Consider the following 18,007-nt stretch of genomic DNA (forward strand, 5'->3'; position numbering starts at 1 on the left):
CGCAAGCTTACAGGCCAAGCCATGTGGACCTCAGCCTAGCACTGAGAAAGGAACCTGCCATCCGGAGTCTATTTCCAGAAATGGGGCCACTCTGTGCATAGTTCCTGCCTCAAACTTTCCCTCTTCCAGGCTCTGCCACCCATTGTCCTATGCAGGGGCTCCTGAACCTGCCCACATCTGGCACAGTGTTGGATCCCTCATTCCTGCAGCTCATGGAGTCAGTTGGACAGACCAGCTTCTCCCCCGCCCCAGTACACCACACCAACCTAGGGCAGAGGAGTCCTTTTCTAGGTTTCCCACTTATCAACTTCACACAACAGATGGACACATCCACCTTCCTTACCCAAAATGCAGGGCTTTGAGCAAAGGATCAATAAACATATAACTGCACAGAAAGTGTCCAGGCAGTGTACACTCAGCTCCTGTGGGCAGGGTAGTAGAGATTGTCACTCACACTCTGTGACTCCTGTGATGGACCTCTGACCTACATGTTATTATCCTTTTTATGGATGAGGAAACTGAGGCACAGAGAATCTTAGTCATTTACCATGACCTCACAGCTAGAGAATATGACTGGTGGGATGTTCTTCAAGTGTCCTGATGCCAGAGGAACAGTTTTCACCTAGCAGGGGTTCTGTGCACAGGCATCACCATGGTGGTGTGCAGGTGCATCATAAAACAAGGCTCTGGATGCTTTACAGAGACCTTCCAAAACATTCTATGGATCATGTGACCTCTGTGCTGTGGGAGGGTAGGATGAGAACACAGTCAGGTGACCAGAAAGAAAGCTTTGGGCAGGGCAAAGAACTATGGAGGCATTTTAAGAATCGTGGTGGGTCTAAGTAAAAGGAGAAACAGCCATTGGATTGCCAAGAGCCTGAACCTGTGAGGATTCTCAAATGACTCAGAACTACAGGGAACTTTGAAGGGTTAATTACTGTTCCTTTATTGGGAAACTCATAACTCTGTGTGGATATAAAGCAGGGAACTGCTCTGGGTAAATATGGGGATTTTCGCTGAAGGCAGTTTCATGGAACATCAGGCCACATAGTAGAGGAGAGTGGGTGATTTAGCTCAAGGATTGACCGGTTTGGTGCCTAGATAAAGAATAAGGGGAGGTCAGTGTACATTTAGGTTGAGGTGCTGAGTGTCCTTGGAGAATCTGTGAGCTCTGCAACACGGCTGGAGGCCTGCACAGACAGGGAAAGTTCTTCATTCAATCTGAGACACACTTGAGTCTTGAGGCTCCTAAGAACACACAATGAACAGGTGGAGTCGTGGTTACAGAGAATTACAGCCTGGAGGGTCACACACAGGAATCCCTTCCCCAGTGTGCACTAAGGTACCACTCCAACAGGACCATGGAGAGATAAGAACAGGACCCATGTATTGAAAACAGCCATGTCCCAACAAATCCAGTCTCCAACAGTCATTCAAGGCCCAGAGGTCACCACCTCACATACTCCATGATCACTTACAGGCCTCAGCTGAAACCTTGCATCCTTCCTGGCCTCAGCACAGGTATCTAAAGAGCTTGGTGCTGAGTACCTCTCATACTGCCTGTGAACTGTTTCCAGAAGTGTTGGCAAAATCTGAGTTCACCTCTGAAGGGAGTCTAGGACACAAATGTCAGGGTTTCACTTTTGCCCATCCTATGAGAGTTCCCCCAGGATTTGGCCACCTAGTGTTGCCAGGATGATGAACCCTCTACAGGGACTGCCTCAGTTGTAATTTAGGTAGCTGACTGTGGAGGGAGAAGAGGCTTACAGTGGTGATCTCAGACATCTGTGTACCAAACTCAAACCAGGACAAGGCATCTAAGGATAACCCCACCTAGATGTGAGGACCCCCAACAGGTAGCCACTGTGAAGTGCCTGATTTGCAGATCATAGCATGACTCTAGGAACTTCTGGGAGGATGCTGAGATGCCATCCAGCTGGTTGCCTCCATCTGCTCTCTGTTGTTCTTATTGAGGCCACAGAGCAGACAGTGGACAGAGGGGTGTGTCAGTTAGCCCTTTGTCTCTGGGATAGCACATCTGAGATAACCCACTGAGGGAAGCAAAGGTTTGGTTTGAATCACAGTTTCAGAGAGTTCAGGCTGGGGTCTGCTGGCCTCTTTGCTTTTCGCCTGAGGCAAGTCAAGCATCTAAAGACACTATCAAGAGGATGAGGGATAGGGGCTTGGCTAGGTGTTTAGAGTGTTCCCACCCCACATACACACAATAAGGGCCAGATTTGTATGCCCTGAAACTAAAGTAAAAAAGCCAAGTTGGATCACATGAACTTGTGATCCCATCTCTGGAGAGGTGGAGATAGGTGGATCCCCGGAGCTTCCTGGGGAGCTAACCTAGGCAATTCAGTGTCTTCCAGGCTTATAAAGAAACCCTGTCCTGAGCTTTTCTCCAATGGCTGATGGAAGCAGATGCAGAGATCCACAGCCAGGCACCAAGCAGAGCTCCTGTTGTGCAGTCAGGGAGAGAGAAGAGGGATTCTATGAGCAAGTGCATCAAGATCATGACGGGGAAACCTGCAGAGACGACCAAGCCAAACTAGTGGGAACTCACGAAATTTGAATCAACAGATGTGGAGCCTGCATGTGACTAGGTTGGGGCCCTCTACATGGCAAGACAGTTGTATAGTTTGACCTGCTTAGGGAGTCACCTGGATGTAGGATTAGAATCTATACCTGGTGCATGAGCATGCTTTACTGTAGAGCCCACTACCTATGATGGGACACCTCACCCAGACTTGAGGAAGGTGGAGGGGCTTAAATTGCCACTACTGGATGTGCCTGCCCATAGAGGGCTTTGCCTTCCTGTGGGAGAGAGTGGGGGAGTGGTTGGGACAGGGAATTTAGGGCGGGAGGGAAAAGGGGGATCATTGATTGGTGTGTAAAATGAAATGAAAATTATTTTAATAAAAAGAGAGAGAGAGTCCCTGTCTTAAAACCAAGGTCAATGAAGAATGACAGTTGAGCTTGACCTCTGACCTTCTTATGTATGTGCACACATAAACATTCACAGACATACTGAATCACATAAAGTACATATTCAAAGAGAAAGAAAAGAGGGCTGGGGAGCTGGCTTAGTGCTCAAATGCTGGCTTGGCTTTTGTTTTCCGGAGCTGAGGACCGAACCCAGGGCCTTGCGCTTGCTAGGCAAGCACTCTACAACTGAGCTAAATCCCCAACCGCTATTTTATTTTTTTTAAGATTTATTTATTTATTTATTATATATACAGTGTTCTGCCTGCATGTATGCCTGCAGGCCAGAAGAGGGTGCCAACTCTCATTACAGATGGTTGTGAGCTACCATGTGGTTGCTGGGAATCGAACTCAGGACCTTTGGAAGAGCAGCCAGCACTCTTAACTACTGAGCCATCTCTCCAGCCCCTGGCTTGGCTTTTATATGTGAAGTTTAGTGTCCCCAGTATTGTGAGTGTGAGGAGACAACCTCCAGGATGGTAGAAAATGTCTGCAGCTCAGGTATCTGTACCTAGAATTCTTGTGAACTCAAACTGTTGCATAACAAAGCCATCCTTCACACCACTAGGAAGGCTGTATGGTTCTTCAGCTGTTACATCACTGTGTCCTCACAGACAGGCTGGGTATGGGTCAGCAGGGACCAAAGCTGTGGTGATGCAGAGGATGGACACATCCAGCTGGTCAGGATCACACTCCTGGATTGACTCAACATTGACGAATGTGTGGTCCTGGTATTCTTCACAGTAGGAAGTCAACACCGGGGCCCACCTCAGCAAATGCTGTGAGGATGCAACAGGGTTTTAGGCATGAAGGACAGAACAACAGTGATGACCTATGTGGTCTCTGTGGGGAAAGAAAAAAAAAGGAAAAGAAGAGGGGCTTTTGCCTAGGAAAGAATCCACAGTGAGACACTGCTGTGGTGTTGAAATGATCCTCATGTGGTAGTTTTTGACAACAACACTATTAAGTCAAAAATAATTTAAGTATTTTATTAATCATCAGACCAAGAATGAACTCATGTCTTTGAAAAGGTTATAGGTGCTCAAGCTCAGGGGTACAGCATGTTTAAAGGCAAATCCACAAAGACCATAATTAATATACAAGTTAGATGTAGGTCAGATTAATTTGAAATGTTCTTTGTCGGCAGAATAGAGTACTCATCTCAATCATAATATGACAAAATAATTTTGACTTACAGCATCATTATTTATTGAGGTTTCCTTACTTTTCTGGTCAATTCTTCTGCACTATGGATGTGTCCATGGAAATCTCAAATATATGTGAAGGCAGACATAACTGTGGTGGAGAACCGAGAGGGTTGAGAACCATGTGAGCAAACACAAGATGGATTCAGAGCATGGAGGACTTACCTTAGTCATTTCAGCCTGCATGTTGTCTTATGACATGTCTGTCCTTACTCTCTCCCTTGGTCCTAAGGACTAAGAGGGAGACTGGTCTCCTCTCACAAATCTGCTGATGCAGAGTAAATTGCCCCCAAATGCACAGCTTGAAACAATAAACATGGAATATCTCACAGTGTCAGGCACCTACGAGGAGCCAGGCTGGGTGCGTCACACTGTTGGCTGAGGACTTGACACGTGCTGGAAGTTCCATGTTCAAGTTTGCTCTCACGACTTTCTTTTTCCTCTGGTGCTATAAACTGAACCAGAGTATTCTGTTTTCTGGGCAAGCCCCCAACCACTGAGCTAACCTCCAGCCCTCTCACGGCTTATAATGGAAAAAAAATCCCTCTCAGCCTACTCAAAGGGCTGCTTTGTTAGGCAGGAGCCTCAAGACAGGGTGGAAGCTTCTCCACAGGCTCAAGATGTTAGCTGCTGGCATCTCAGCTTTTGGATTGAAGCTGGTTGTCTGCTAAGTGTATAGACTCTATTGTCACAAGGTTTAGTTCTGACACAGAGGGAGGAAACATGGCTGTTCCAGAGAGCAGCACTTAGTCCATGGGAAGGTCATTAGCCTCTGACCTGCAGTGTTCCCATCTCTCTACAGGACTGAAATTCAGATCAGCCAGCCAGGCTCTGAAGACACCAATTCCTTTAGGAGTTTTGCTTCACTGCCAGACAAGGCAGCTTCCCTCAAGAGGTCTGAGAGCCAAAGAGGAGAGAGTGAGTCTCTATTTAGAATATTCCCATTGCTGCAAGACAGGATGGTACGCAGATGCAAGTGCGGTTCTGTCAGGATCAAGGCATGTGTTTATTAACATGTGAGTTTCCATAAAGAAGCTAGACATTATGGACATAGAGTTTCTGTGTTCATTTCAAAGTGACTCAAAAAGTATAGGACAAATGTTAGCTGCAGCCCTACTTTTTAGAAGTAGACAGGGATGGTGCACAGTCTTTTTTGCTTCTGACTTCTCCCCCTTTCCACATAGACTCTTTTTCTACCAACTTTGTTTTTGTGTTTGATAAGCAGAAGATACATCCAGGAGATCCAGGAGACCTATTTAGAACACAATTGGGCGTTCTCACATCACGAGGGGATTCTTCTTTTCAGTCTGGGTCTTCATGTATGTGGAGATGTGGGTGCCATGGGCTATGCTCCTGGACAGTGAATGGAGCCTGCTCCTTCTGACCCTACACAGGGAAGAAGTATTGAAACCTTGACTAGCCTGGGTGCTGTTGTAGCAGCTTAGGTGAGATAGGAAAGTTGCAGAGTCCCTCTGGAGGAGATGCCATTCCTGCCATACTTACAGCTGACAGGAGCTGCCTAGGGGTCAGGGACCCCACTTCCCTCATAGATCCATGGCTGAGCACAGGAGCTTCACCCTCAACTAGGGAAACAAAGAAGGCAAGAGCTCAGCCACTGAGCCAGGTCTCCTGCTGCACACACCGTGCAGCCCCTTTCCGCTGGAAACAACTTGTGTACAAAATATTGTTTAGTGCTTTGCCAAAGAAATGCTTGCTTCGGTCTGAAAGCAAATATAGGGTAAAGAGAGATGAAGTTCCTGGCTCCTCTGCAGGCATATGACAGCCCTGGGGATAAGCAGCTTCACTCCAGCATCCCCTGCCCTGCTCCCTCCAATTCCCTCTATGCTCTTCTAGCATTTTCTCCAGTCCATATTCCCTTTGGCTCCTCCTTCTTTCCTTCCCCCTCCCTTTTCCTATCTACCCACCTGCTTTCCTTCTATTTTCTCACTCCTTCTTGATCAATCCAGCCCCTGCTGTCCTTCCCTCCTCTTCTTCAACCCACTCATTTACCATCCACTTTAACCTTGGACAATTGAACAAATGGACAGAGGTTAAAGTGGGTGCCTGGGTTTACCATGATGACAAGCCTTCAACTGTAGTCCTTTAGGATGTTTGTGGCCCCCACTCCAGGGGTGGGTGATAGCCCTCTAGACATTCTCTACAACTAACCCCATCATCCTCATAATAAGCCAGACACTTAACAATAATGTAAACTGGGTCACTCATCAGGCTTTCCAGAAAGGTCCGTCCATTTGCTTGCTACCACACAGCTATCCCAAGAGCCAAAACAAAATCTGGTCCAGGGATCAGAGAATGACACCACTCACCTTTCTTCACATCTGGAAGCCTCCCAGGCCTGAGGTGCAAACCATCATGTGGTTCCCTGGCAGGATTAAAAGAACGTTTACCTGTTTGTCTTTCCATGGCCTGTTTTGGGGTGCCAAGACTCTGGACCAGCATCAGATGTCTCTTGTGCTGCTTCTCAATTACTCCTCCCCAGGACCAGCTTCATGCACCAGACTAAGTCAAGAGCCTTGAGATTCCCAGACTTGTCATCAAAAGGCAAGGTTATACTAATGACTGCTCCAAGGACCCTAAGTTCTGTCTCCAGGGTGTGTGTGGGGGTGTGGGGCTGAGTACAAAGGAAGAGTGTTCCCAGCCTTCTAATGAATCCTTCTGCAGGAGAGAATGAGAGGAGACAACCTGATCAGACAGGGCTCATCCCATCCCTCCACTCCTCTTCTGGCTTCTCTGTGGACCTGGCGTGTCCATTCCCCTCTCTGGGTCTTGGTTCTCTGTGAGGAGAACTGGCTACTGCAACTCCCTCCTGTGTTGATAACAGGAGCACATACTGTGGGACTGCCATCTGAGTGACCAGAGTACCTCCCATGCATGGTCACAGAGGCAGCAAAGGGCAGCAGAGCAGGGACACAGTGTAGCCCTGTGGGAGGTCAAGGACACCACCTGGCCCTTCCAGACTCAAAGGATCTTTACTTTTCAGCCTGGAGAGAAGAGAAGATCGCTCTCCTTGTAACTCTGGGGCTCTTGATGTCTGGGTTCTGTCCCACTGTCCTCTGCGAACCAGATGACACAATGGGAAGGGACACCAAAGTCCAGGAAGACCCAAACAATGGGACACATGTGTGGACAGTCTGACACTGGCCTCCATCTACACTGACTTTGCCTTCAGCCTCTACAAGGAGCAACTTTTAAGGATCCAAATAAAAATGTCACCTTCTCCTCACTCAGCATCTTAGGTACCTTGGTATCCTTTCCCTGGGAGCCAGCAGCAATACCCTGGAAGAGATTCTAGAAGGTTTTAAGTTCAGTCTCACAAAGACCCCCTGAGGCAGACATCCAAAAATACTTTGGGCACCTCCTCCATGTGCTCAATGAGCCAGGCGACCAGGTGAAGATCAGCATAGGCAGTGCCATGTTTATTGAAAAGCACCTATAAATCCTGGCAGAATTGAAGGAGATACCAGGTTGAGGCCTCCACAGCTGACGTCCAGCAGCCTCATGAGGTCAAAAGACTCATCAATGACTCTATGAGCAAATAGACCCAGAGGAAGATCAAGGAATTGATCTCACAACTGGATGAGAGTTCATTAATGGTGCTGGTGAATTACATCTACTTTAATGGTGAGGATGGTCACTGGTTAGGGCACGGAGGATGCTGGCTGGTACCTTGTGCCTTTACACTGGCCACTTGAAAGGAGGTGTTCATGGCCTTGAAGATATGAGTGCCTAACTTCTTATTAACCACAAGCCCTATTTTTCCTTAGGGATTTTTTTTTTTTTGGATATACTTGTGATTCCTGGTTCATTTTCAAAAGAACTCCTGCTCACTCACTCTAAGAGGGCTGATTTTGGCAGTGACTTAAACTTACTGACTACCAGAATGTATAGCCTGCATACCTAATCCTTCCTGAGAAGCCATGGTTTCTCCCTGCAAAGACTGGGTCCCTCAGTCTCCCCTCTTCAGCATTTCTAATATGCTCCTGTAAAAGGTGTTGATCTTTGGTGGAGAGTCTCTATTTCTAGGAGTGTACAGAGAAGCTGGGGAATTCTTGACCTGAAGAGTGTACCTCCTCTATCTTAAGGGGGAAAGTAGCATTTCCCATAACTACTGAAGAGCCTTTTGGGCAATTCCTGTTCAGGACCTCTCCCTTGAGCCATTTTGGTAAAGAGCTGGATCTGGACATGGAAAAGCAGGGATGCAGGAGCAGATACAAATGAGAGGGAGGTGTCAGCCATGCAGTGTTCTGTGTTTAGGGTATGGCTGCCTCATGGAATTTTGCTTTTGTAAAATTACTAGCCCAAACATCCTGAAGATTAGAATGCCCAAGACACACACTCCAGGGCCAGTGAGTCTGATGAGAGTTGGGTGCAAGAGAGTTGGGAGACTCAGCCTGAGCTGTAATCAGTAAGGGTAGTAGAGGGACTTCCAGAGCCCACACCCACAACACCCTGTCTGATAGAGACCAGGGAGTTAGGAGATAGACCAGAATGTGGTATCTGAGAGAAGTCATGATGTAATCAGACCTGGGATGGATCTGGGATGAATTAAGGAGAGTCCAAGGCAGAGAGAGGGAGGGCAGGGTCTGAGACCATGGGCAAAATCTCAAGGTGGCCATGGACAGAAAAAAAAGTCCAGGAGGACAGGAGGACAGAGGACAGAGAACAGATGGCTGCAGAGCTGCTGTGGGCTGGGAATGGTGGAAGCAGAGTGATGGCCTGAAGCATGGCTGGGCATGGCTCTCTAGCTTCAGAACCCAAGCTCCATTGCTGCTTGGCTGTGAAGTGGGGGTGCATGTTGAGGCTGCTAGACCCTGAGCCCAAGAAACTGTTTCAATGTCAAGTTCTTCAGGGTGTGTTGGTAATGGGGACATAAACTAGCAATCTGAGATAAGTCTGAATGGGATATCTGTAGGTGGTGAAGGTGGCCATAGCCCATGTGTGAGCTGAGGACTGGTTGCTCACATTTTAGTCCACCTATGGGATCATGGACTGCTCACAGTGTGGGAGATTTCAGTCTTTTTTGTCTTGTTTCCCCTAAAGCCTGTCCCACGAGACATCATCTTCTAGACATGGCTCCTCCTGAGGAAGAAGGGAGCCTCAACTCCCCAGGCTCTAGTCTCCCCACTTTGAATCTCATCTGTCTGTTACACACCCCACCCTCAGAACCCTAACAGTTGCTCAGGAGCTCAAGTAGCCAGGCTTTGGTTTGAGGTTCCCCTTTCCAAACCAAGCTTGGTGTCTCTTCTCATCTCTAGGAGCTTGTCCACCTACAAGCTTTTATTCCCCAAATCCAGCATTTACCGCTGCTGAGGGACATGATGTGCTGTTGAAGATGGATTGATTCATGTCACAGCACAGAAGCTGGACAGAAATGGAATGGAGGTGGGGCCTCTCAGGTGAAATTACAATCTGATGACCTGCTTCATCTTTAGGAAAGTAGAAGATGCTGCTGTGGATATCGCTCTGTAAAAATAAAATGCTGTTTGGCCAGTGGCCAGGCAGGAAGTATAGGCGGGACAAGAGAGAAGAGAATTCTGGGAAATGAAGGCTGGGGTAGAGATACTGCCAGCCACCACCATGACAAGGAGGATGTAAGGTAATCGTAAGTCACGAGCCACGTGGCAAAGTATAGATTAATAGAAATGGGTTAATTTAAGATAGAAGAAGTAGATAACAAGAAGCCTGCCACGGCCATACAGTTTCTAAACAATGTAAGTTTCTGTATGTTTACTTGGTTGGTTCTGAGCGTCTATGGGCCTGGCAGGTAAGAGAGATTTGTCCTGACTGTGGGCCAGGCAGGAAAACTCTAACTACAAGATTCCCTTTGACTATCAAGATACTTTCAAGTCTTAGTTCTACTTGAAAAGGATGAATGATAAATTTCTGACCACACCCTACTTCTGGGATGAGGAACTGTCCTGCACTGTGGTGGAGCTGAAGTACACAGGCAATGCCAGCACACTGTTCATCCTCCCTGATGAGGGCAGGATGCAGCAGGTGGAAGCCAGCTTGCAACAAGAAACCCTGAGGAAGTGGAAGAACTCTCTGAAATCCAGGTGCCTGTCCACAGAATCCAGAACTGACCTGGTTTCAATCCTACTGTTGTCCTGAGGCCCAGTGTCCCTGTCCCTCAGTGTGTCACTAGTACTCAGTGCAACAGTTGGAGAGTCAGCAGGGACAGGTGGAGCTGAGGTGAATTTCCCTCTACTGGCTCAGTATTTGGGGGCCTAATTTTACTGTCATTTGTGTTGTTCACAAGATGACATCAGCTAGAGCAGGAGCTGAGTATTCGTCTGTGTCTAACAGGCTGTAATTACAGGGATCCTGAATGGGTTTTGGAAGGCAGAGGGAAGTGAGGTTGAGATGAGATCAGCTCTGAGAATCAGCTGTGCCCTGTGTAGCCATCTCATCCCCTCGCCACTCACTCATTCACCATTCATGGGAGGATGACCTGAAGACCTACTATGTGCCACGTGGTGATATAGACTCTGAGAGGATATCAGATACTGAAGCATAGTATTCCTTACCATTGAGTGATCATATTGTGATTAAGAAAGAGAGAGTAGGGCATGAAACACAATGGAGTATTACGTGATTAATGAAAAGATGTAGGGGGAGCCAGGTAGTGGTGGTTCATGCAGAAGTAGAGTTTGAGGCCAACCAGGTTTATAGAGCTAGCTCCAGGACAGCCAGAGTTACACAGAGAAACCTTGTCTTGAATAAAAATGAAAAACAAAACAAAACAAACAAATGAACAAAAGAAAAGAAGAAAGGAAAAAAGAAAGAAAGAAAAAGAGAGAGAGAGAAAGAAAGGAAAGAAGGAAGGAAGGAAGGAAGGAGAGAGAGAGAGAGAGAGAGAGAGAGAAAGGGGAAATGAGACAAGTAGAGGTAAAGCAAGGGAAGGTCCTGGGATAAGGATAGCTAGAGTCAGAAGGCGTGTACAATTTTAAATAGAAGCACCATTAGGAGATGTCTGAGGGTCCACATGACAGAGGAAAGATGGCATTTTGTAGTAGGTAGAGGAAAGCATTCTCAGGAGAGGAACAGCTGGTAGCAAGCTTCATGGCCTAGCCCCTGTAACACTCTCAGGCACTGATAGATAATTAATATGCTAGGAATAACAAATCACGTGGTCTAGGCATGGATGGAAAATGGCTGCACTCCAGTGAGAGAAACAAGGTGGACTAAATGTGGAATGGAGGTCAGTGACCTTATATGCCTCTTTTATTCTCAGGAAGATCAACAAGCTTTCACTGCCCAAGTTCTCCATCTCCACTGACTACATCCTGGAGAACATCCTTCCACAGCTGGGCATCAGGGAAGTCTTCTCCACACAGGCTGAACTGTCTGGGATCACAGAGGCCAAGGACCTGAGAGTCTCTCAAGTAAGTCAAGAAACAGTGAATGGTTCACGTTGGTGCCTGAATGTAGATGATGAAGACCAAGTGATGTGCAGGGGAATGGTATGCTTGTGAGAAAACCTGCATTTCTGAGATTCCCTCATCCTGGGAGAGCTGGATTACAACTTAGATACCCGTGCTGAATACTATGCAGCTAATCCATCCTCCTCCCTCTAACATAATCTCACCTGGAGCCCAGGGTGGGAAGGAGTCTGTGCTTCATGTTAGACCACCATAGACACCAACCTGGGCTGCAGTGCGGATGCCACCCACAGTCCGCTGCGGGGCAGATGCGTTTTCAGCCTCAGCTTCTTCACTGCAGACTGGCCAGTATTTCTTGATGATCACAAGGAACAGTAGCAGTAAAGGAAATATCAACAGATGAATGGCAGTTTGGGCTGAAAACCTTAAAAACGTGGGAGAATATGTCTCAGAACCTCACACTACCTTCCCAGATGCACAGCCTGGCAATGCCTACTGGTCTGTCCAGTGCCCACTCAGAGGCCTGGGCTCAGATCTGTACCAGCAGGGCATCTCATTATGAGAATGAGAAGCCATGCCCTGTGCATTGATGGTGTATGTCTCAAGGAGACGGAAGCAGGAGGCATGTGGAAACCTACATTGGCTGGCAGGACTCTGGCTATACCCAGTGGATCTCCTAAGGCATTGCCTGTGGAGTAAGGACTGGTGTTGCCTACACCCATCCTCCAGTTTGTAGTGGGTTTGAGAGAAACACAGATTCTCAGAGGCTGAGCAGACCAAGGGCATTCCTCATCTCACACCCTGAGGAGAGACTTGGAAACACCAGGGGTAGAGCTCATGGTAGGAACAAAGAACTTCACCAGAAGCTGAGGCCAGCAGTGGATGCTTGCTCCAGGAACCTCCTCTCCTGCCCTCCCTGTCTCCACTGAGTGATGTCTTTCTCCTACAGATGGTCCACAAGGCTGTGCTGGACATGGCTGAGACAGGCACAGAAGAAGCAGCCACCACAGGAGTCAAAAGTGTCTGGAAGTCTAGAAAATGGCACATAATGACTGTGCTTTTCAACAGGCCATTCCTGATGATTTTCTCTGATGTATATACTCAGACTCCACACTTATGGCCAAAGACACAAGTCTAAGAGGGGGCTAGAGCTTCCCAAATGATGAGTCTTCTTCCCAGGAGCCAGGGATTAAGCCTGTATGTGGGTCTCTGTGTACATTTTGGCCTCCATGCTCCTGTTGGCTGTGGCATGCCTGGATCTGACAGTGACAGTGACAAGCTGTATGACTCAAACATGCACAGGGGACCTGATCAGTCAGTGTCAGGCTCCCAGTCCTCCTGGCAGCACTGGTTCAAGTTCCTGAGCCTGAAATCTGTCTTTGTGGCCCCTCCCTGCTACCTCTCCTGTATCTGCCTCTACCCAAAAGCCTGGGCCCTGGCAGGTAGGCTCAGTCCCTAGCTAGGCTCTGGTGATGTCTTCCTTCAGCTTCCACAGACTTGATAGGACTATGCACACTTATAGGGCCAAGCCATGTGGACTTCAGCCCCAGCACTGAAAAGGGAACCTGCCACCATGAGTCTATTTCCAGCATCTGGGACCACTGTGTGCCCTGTTCCTGCTTCACACTCCCCCTCTTTCAGGCTCTGCCACCCACTGTCCCTTGCGTGGACTCCTGACCCTGCCCACATCTGGCACAGTGTTGGATACCTCATTCCTGCAGCTCACGGAGTCTGTTGATCAGACTAGTTCCTTTCCCCCTAGTATACCTACTTAGGGCAGAGGAACCTTTATCTAGGTACCTCGCTGACCAACCTCACACAACAGATGTATGCCTCTCCCTTCCTTACCCAAAATTCAGTGCTTTGAGCAAAGAATCAATAAATATATAACTGCACAGAAAGTGTCCAGGCCATGTTCACTCAGCTCCTGTTGGCATGGGTGTGGCCTCTAGTGACCACAGGGTAGTAGAGATTGTCACTCACAGACCGTGACTCCTATGATGGACCTCTGACCTACATGTTATTATCAGTCCCTTTTATGGATGAGGAAACTGAGGCACAGAGAAGCTTAGTCCTTTCCCATGACCTCACAGCTAGACATTATGACTGGCAGGATGTTCTTCAAGTATCCTGAGACCAGAAGAAGAGTTTTTATCAAGCAGGGTTTCTGTGTACAGGTATCACCATGGTGGTGTGCAGATAGATCATAAAAACAAGGCTCTGGATCCTTTAGAGAGAGTGCCCAAATGAGTCTATGGATCATGTGACCTACATGCTGAGGTCAGAGTAGAATGAGATGGTCACATGACCAGAAAGAACGCTTTTGTCAGGGCACACATAAACGGAGGTATTTCTAAGAATTGTGGTGGGTTACAAAAAAAAAGGCAAAACAGCCACTGGATGGAAAAGCCCTTGGCCCTGTGAGGATTCTCAAATGACTCAAACAGCAGGGAGCTGTGGATAGGTGAATTACTGTTCCTGTCTTGGGAATGTAACGCTGTGTGGCTATAAAGCAGAGAACTGTCCTGGGCACAAATGAGGATTGTCACTGAGGGCAGTTTCAGGGAACATCAGGCCACATCTGGAGAAGACAGTGGGTGATTAGTTCAAGGGATTGTGCCTAGATAGATGATGAGAGGAGGCTAAGGTGAACTTGGGTTGGGGTTCTGGGTGTCCATGGAGAATCTGTGAGCCTGGAAACACTGTGGAGGCCTGCACAGAGAAGGAAGGTTGTTCAGTCAGTTTGAGACATACTTAAGTCTCAATGTTCCTAAGAACACACATTGAGCAGGTGAACACATGGTTACAGAGAATGCAGCCTGGAAGGTCACACAAAGGATTCCCTTCCCCAGTGAGCAATGGGGTATGACTCCATGAGGACCATGGATAGATAAGAACAGGACCCATGTATTGAAAGCAGCCATGTCCCAACAAATCCAATGTGTCCAACAGTCATCCAAAGCCCTAAGGTCACCACCTCATGCATTCCATGAGTACTGACATGTCTCAGCTACATCCCTGCATCCTTCCTGGCTTCAGCACATGTACCTAAGGAGCCTGGTGCTGAGTACATCTCATGCTGTCCATGAGCTGTTTCCAGAAGATGTTGGCAAAGTCTGAGTCCACCTTTTAAGGGAGTCTAAGACACAGATGTCAGGGTTCTACTTTCCCTCATTCTATAAGGGTTCCCCCAGGACTTGACCACCAAATGTCTTTCTGGTGATGAAACCCAGCATTGACAGTTTCTCTGTGCAATAGATCTCTATTGCTCTAAACTAAGGCCAGGACAAAGTATTTAAGTGTAACCACACCCGATACAAGGGTCCTCAGGGGACAGCCACTGTGAACTGCCTAATCTGTAGATCTTTGCCAAACTTTCAGCCCATAAATCATTACAGCCTGGCTCCAGGGCCTTCTGAGAGGATGCTGAGCTGCTGTTCAATTGGCTGTCTCCATCTCTATTCTGTTATTACTGAGGCCATAGAGAGGGGTGTGTCAATTAGCCTTATGTCACTGGGATAGCACATCGGAGACAACCCACTGAGGGAAGCAAAGGTTTGGTTTGAATCACAGTTTCAGAGACTTCAGGCCGGGGTCTGCTGCCTTCTTTGCTTTGGGCTTGAGGCAAATCAAGCTTTATACATCTACAGACACTATCAAGAAGATGAGGGCTGGGAATATGTCTTGGTGGGTAAAGTGTTGTCAGCCCCACATCCCATACATAGGGGACTGATTTCTATGCCCTGATATAGAATTAAAAAGCCAAGTGTGGTATCATGAAATTGTGGTCAAAGCTCTGGAGTAGAAGCAGGTAGATCCAGGTGACTAACTGACCAGACAATCTTGGAAATTCGAAGAATTCCAGGCCTATGGAGAAACACTATCCTAAAACCAATGTGGGTTAAGGAATGTCATATGGCTGATACTTGACCTTCATATGGATGTGCACAAGGATGCACACATGTACATTCACATTCACAAACACACAAAACCACATTGAGTAAATGTAGAAAGAAGAGAGTGCTGGGGAGCTAGCTCAGTGGTGGAATGACAGCTTGTCTTATATATGTGAAGTTTGGGGTCCACAGGTCTGTGAGAGTGAGGAGACAACCCCCAGAATGGGAGGAAATGTCTACAGCATCTGTACTTAGAATTCAGGTGAACTCAAAGAGTTGGATAACAAAGCCATCCTTCACACCACCAGGAAGGCTGTACGGTTCCTCAGCTGTTACATTGGTGTGTCCTCACAGCCAGTCTGGGGGTATGGGTCAGCAAGGACCAAAGCTGTGGTGATGGAGAGGATGGACACCATCCAGCTGGTCAGGATCACACTCCTGGCTTGGCTCAGCATTAACTAGTGTCTGGTCCTGGGATCCTGCACAGTAGGCAGTCAACACCGGGGCCCACCTCAGCAGGTGCTGTGAGGATGCAACAGGGTCTTAGGTATGAAGGACAGAGCAACAGTGGTGGCCATCACTGTTGGGAGAGAAAAAAAAAGGGCCCTAAGTGGGGGCTCTCATGCCTAGGAAAGAATCTACTGTAAAACATTGCTGTCATGTTAAAATGATCCACATGAGATAGTTATTGACAAAAATACTATTAAGCCTATTTATTTAAGTACTTTTCTTAATGATGAGATCAAGAGTGAATATATGGCTTCTAAGAAACTGTAGGTTACCAATTTCAAGAGCACAGCATGTTTAAAGACAAAAAGCACAAAGACCATAATTTACATAGAAGTTACATGTAGGTCAGATTGATTTAAAATGTTCTTTCATGGCAGAACAGAGTGCTTATCTCAATCATAATGTGACAATTAATGTTGACTTCTAGCTTCTTTATGTATTGTGGTTTCCTTACTTATTCTGGTTGATTTGTCTTCACCATGGATATGTCCCTGGAAATCTCACATATATGTGAAGTCTGATGTGACTGTGTGGGGAACACTGAGAGGGCTAAGAACTGCATGAGCAAACAAAAGATGGAGTCAGAGCATGAAGGACTTACCTTAGTTATTTCAATGTGAGCCTGCATGTCGTTTTCATACATGTCTGTCTGTTCTCTCTCTCTCTCTCCCTCCATATCTCTCTCTCTCTCTCTCTCTCTCTCTCTCTCTCTCTCTCTCTCTCTCTCTCTCCCTAAGGAATAAGAGGGAGACTGGTCTCTTCTCATGAACTTGCTGATGCAGAATAATTTGCCCCCAAATGCACAACTTGAAACAACAAACATGGAATATCTCACAGTGTCAGGCACCCATGAGAAGCCAGGCTGGGTGGTTCTTCCTCAGGGCCTCTCATGAGTTACACTGTTGGCTGAAGATTTGACACGTGATGGAGGTTCCATGTCCAAGTTTGCTCTCATATCTTCTCTTTCTTTTTCCCCTGGTGCTATAAACTGAACCAGGGTCTTGTGTTTCAGGGCAAGCCCTCTACCACTGAACTAACCCTCAGTCCTCTCACAGGTTATAGTAGGAAATCTCTCTGGGCCTACTCTAAGAGCTGCTGAGATAACTTCTGACAGGAGGTAACAAGAGGTAGACAGAGATAGGAAAAGAGGAGAAGCAGAAGAGAAAGAAGGAGGAAGGAATGCTGGAGAGAAGAGGAGGAGGTGAGGGGAGAAGGGAAGACAGAGATCAGGTGGGCAGGGTTTGGGAGGGACCTGGGAAAGAGCTGCCAGAGTTGAGGCTGTGCACACATGTAATCCCAGCACTAGAGAGGCTGAGACAGGGAGACCAGAAGTGTGAGGACAGCCTGGGTATGTTGGTTGTTACCTTTTTGTTGGGTCTCAATACCCAACAGAAGAAATTTGAATGTGGAAAGATTAGTTTCAGCTCTTGAGTTCTTGGCAGGACAGGCAGGGTGGGAGGCCAAGTTTCAATCTAAGGATCCAGAGGAGGATCAGCTTGTCACATGTAAAGAATCAGGAAATAAAAATCTTGGTCAGCACTCAGCCAGTTAAATCCCTCTAGCTCACAGCTTTTGTCCAAAGTTAGCCACTGGACTACCACAGCAGCATCTCCAACAAGACAAGAATTCTAACCCCTGAGACACTGGAGATCATTTCACATTCAAATCATAACCCTTCACTACATAGCAAGGTTCCAATTCCTAAAACAAAACTGAACAAAAACCAGTAGGTAGGAGTGAAAGGTGAATCTGTCATTTCACAACTCAAGCCTATGTCTCCGTCCAGTTTGCTGCTCACATTCTACCCATAAGATGAAAGTGCTAACTGACACTCTCACAGAGAAAGCCACCAACTCAGTGAAGAGTTTACATGGCTCATTGATGAAAACCTCATGATTGTACAGAGTAGAAAACTGCCGTATACAACTAAATTATCATGGGTTATGACTTAGTCTCAATAAATACCCATTCATCATTGAACATCATTGAATGGGTTATTAAATTTCAG

At 47.2% G+C, this 18,007-nt stretch overlaps 1 pseudogene; it reads left to right on the top strand.

Annotated features, from left to right (window-relative positions):
* Window positions 1-7,082: 7,082 nt before the first annotated feature.
* On the top strand, window positions 7,083-12,731 carry LOC118595294 (annotated as a pseudogene).
* The last annotated feature ends 5,276 nt before the right edge of the window (window positions 12,732-18,007 follow it).

Source organism: Onychomys torridus, chromosome 14, assembly GCF_903995425.1.
Source record: "Onychomys torridus chromosome 14, mOncTor1.1, whole genome shotgun sequence".
Classification (NCBI taxonomy): domain Eukaryota; kingdom Metazoa; phylum Chordata; class Mammalia; order Rodentia; family Cricetidae; genus Onychomys; species Onychomys torridus.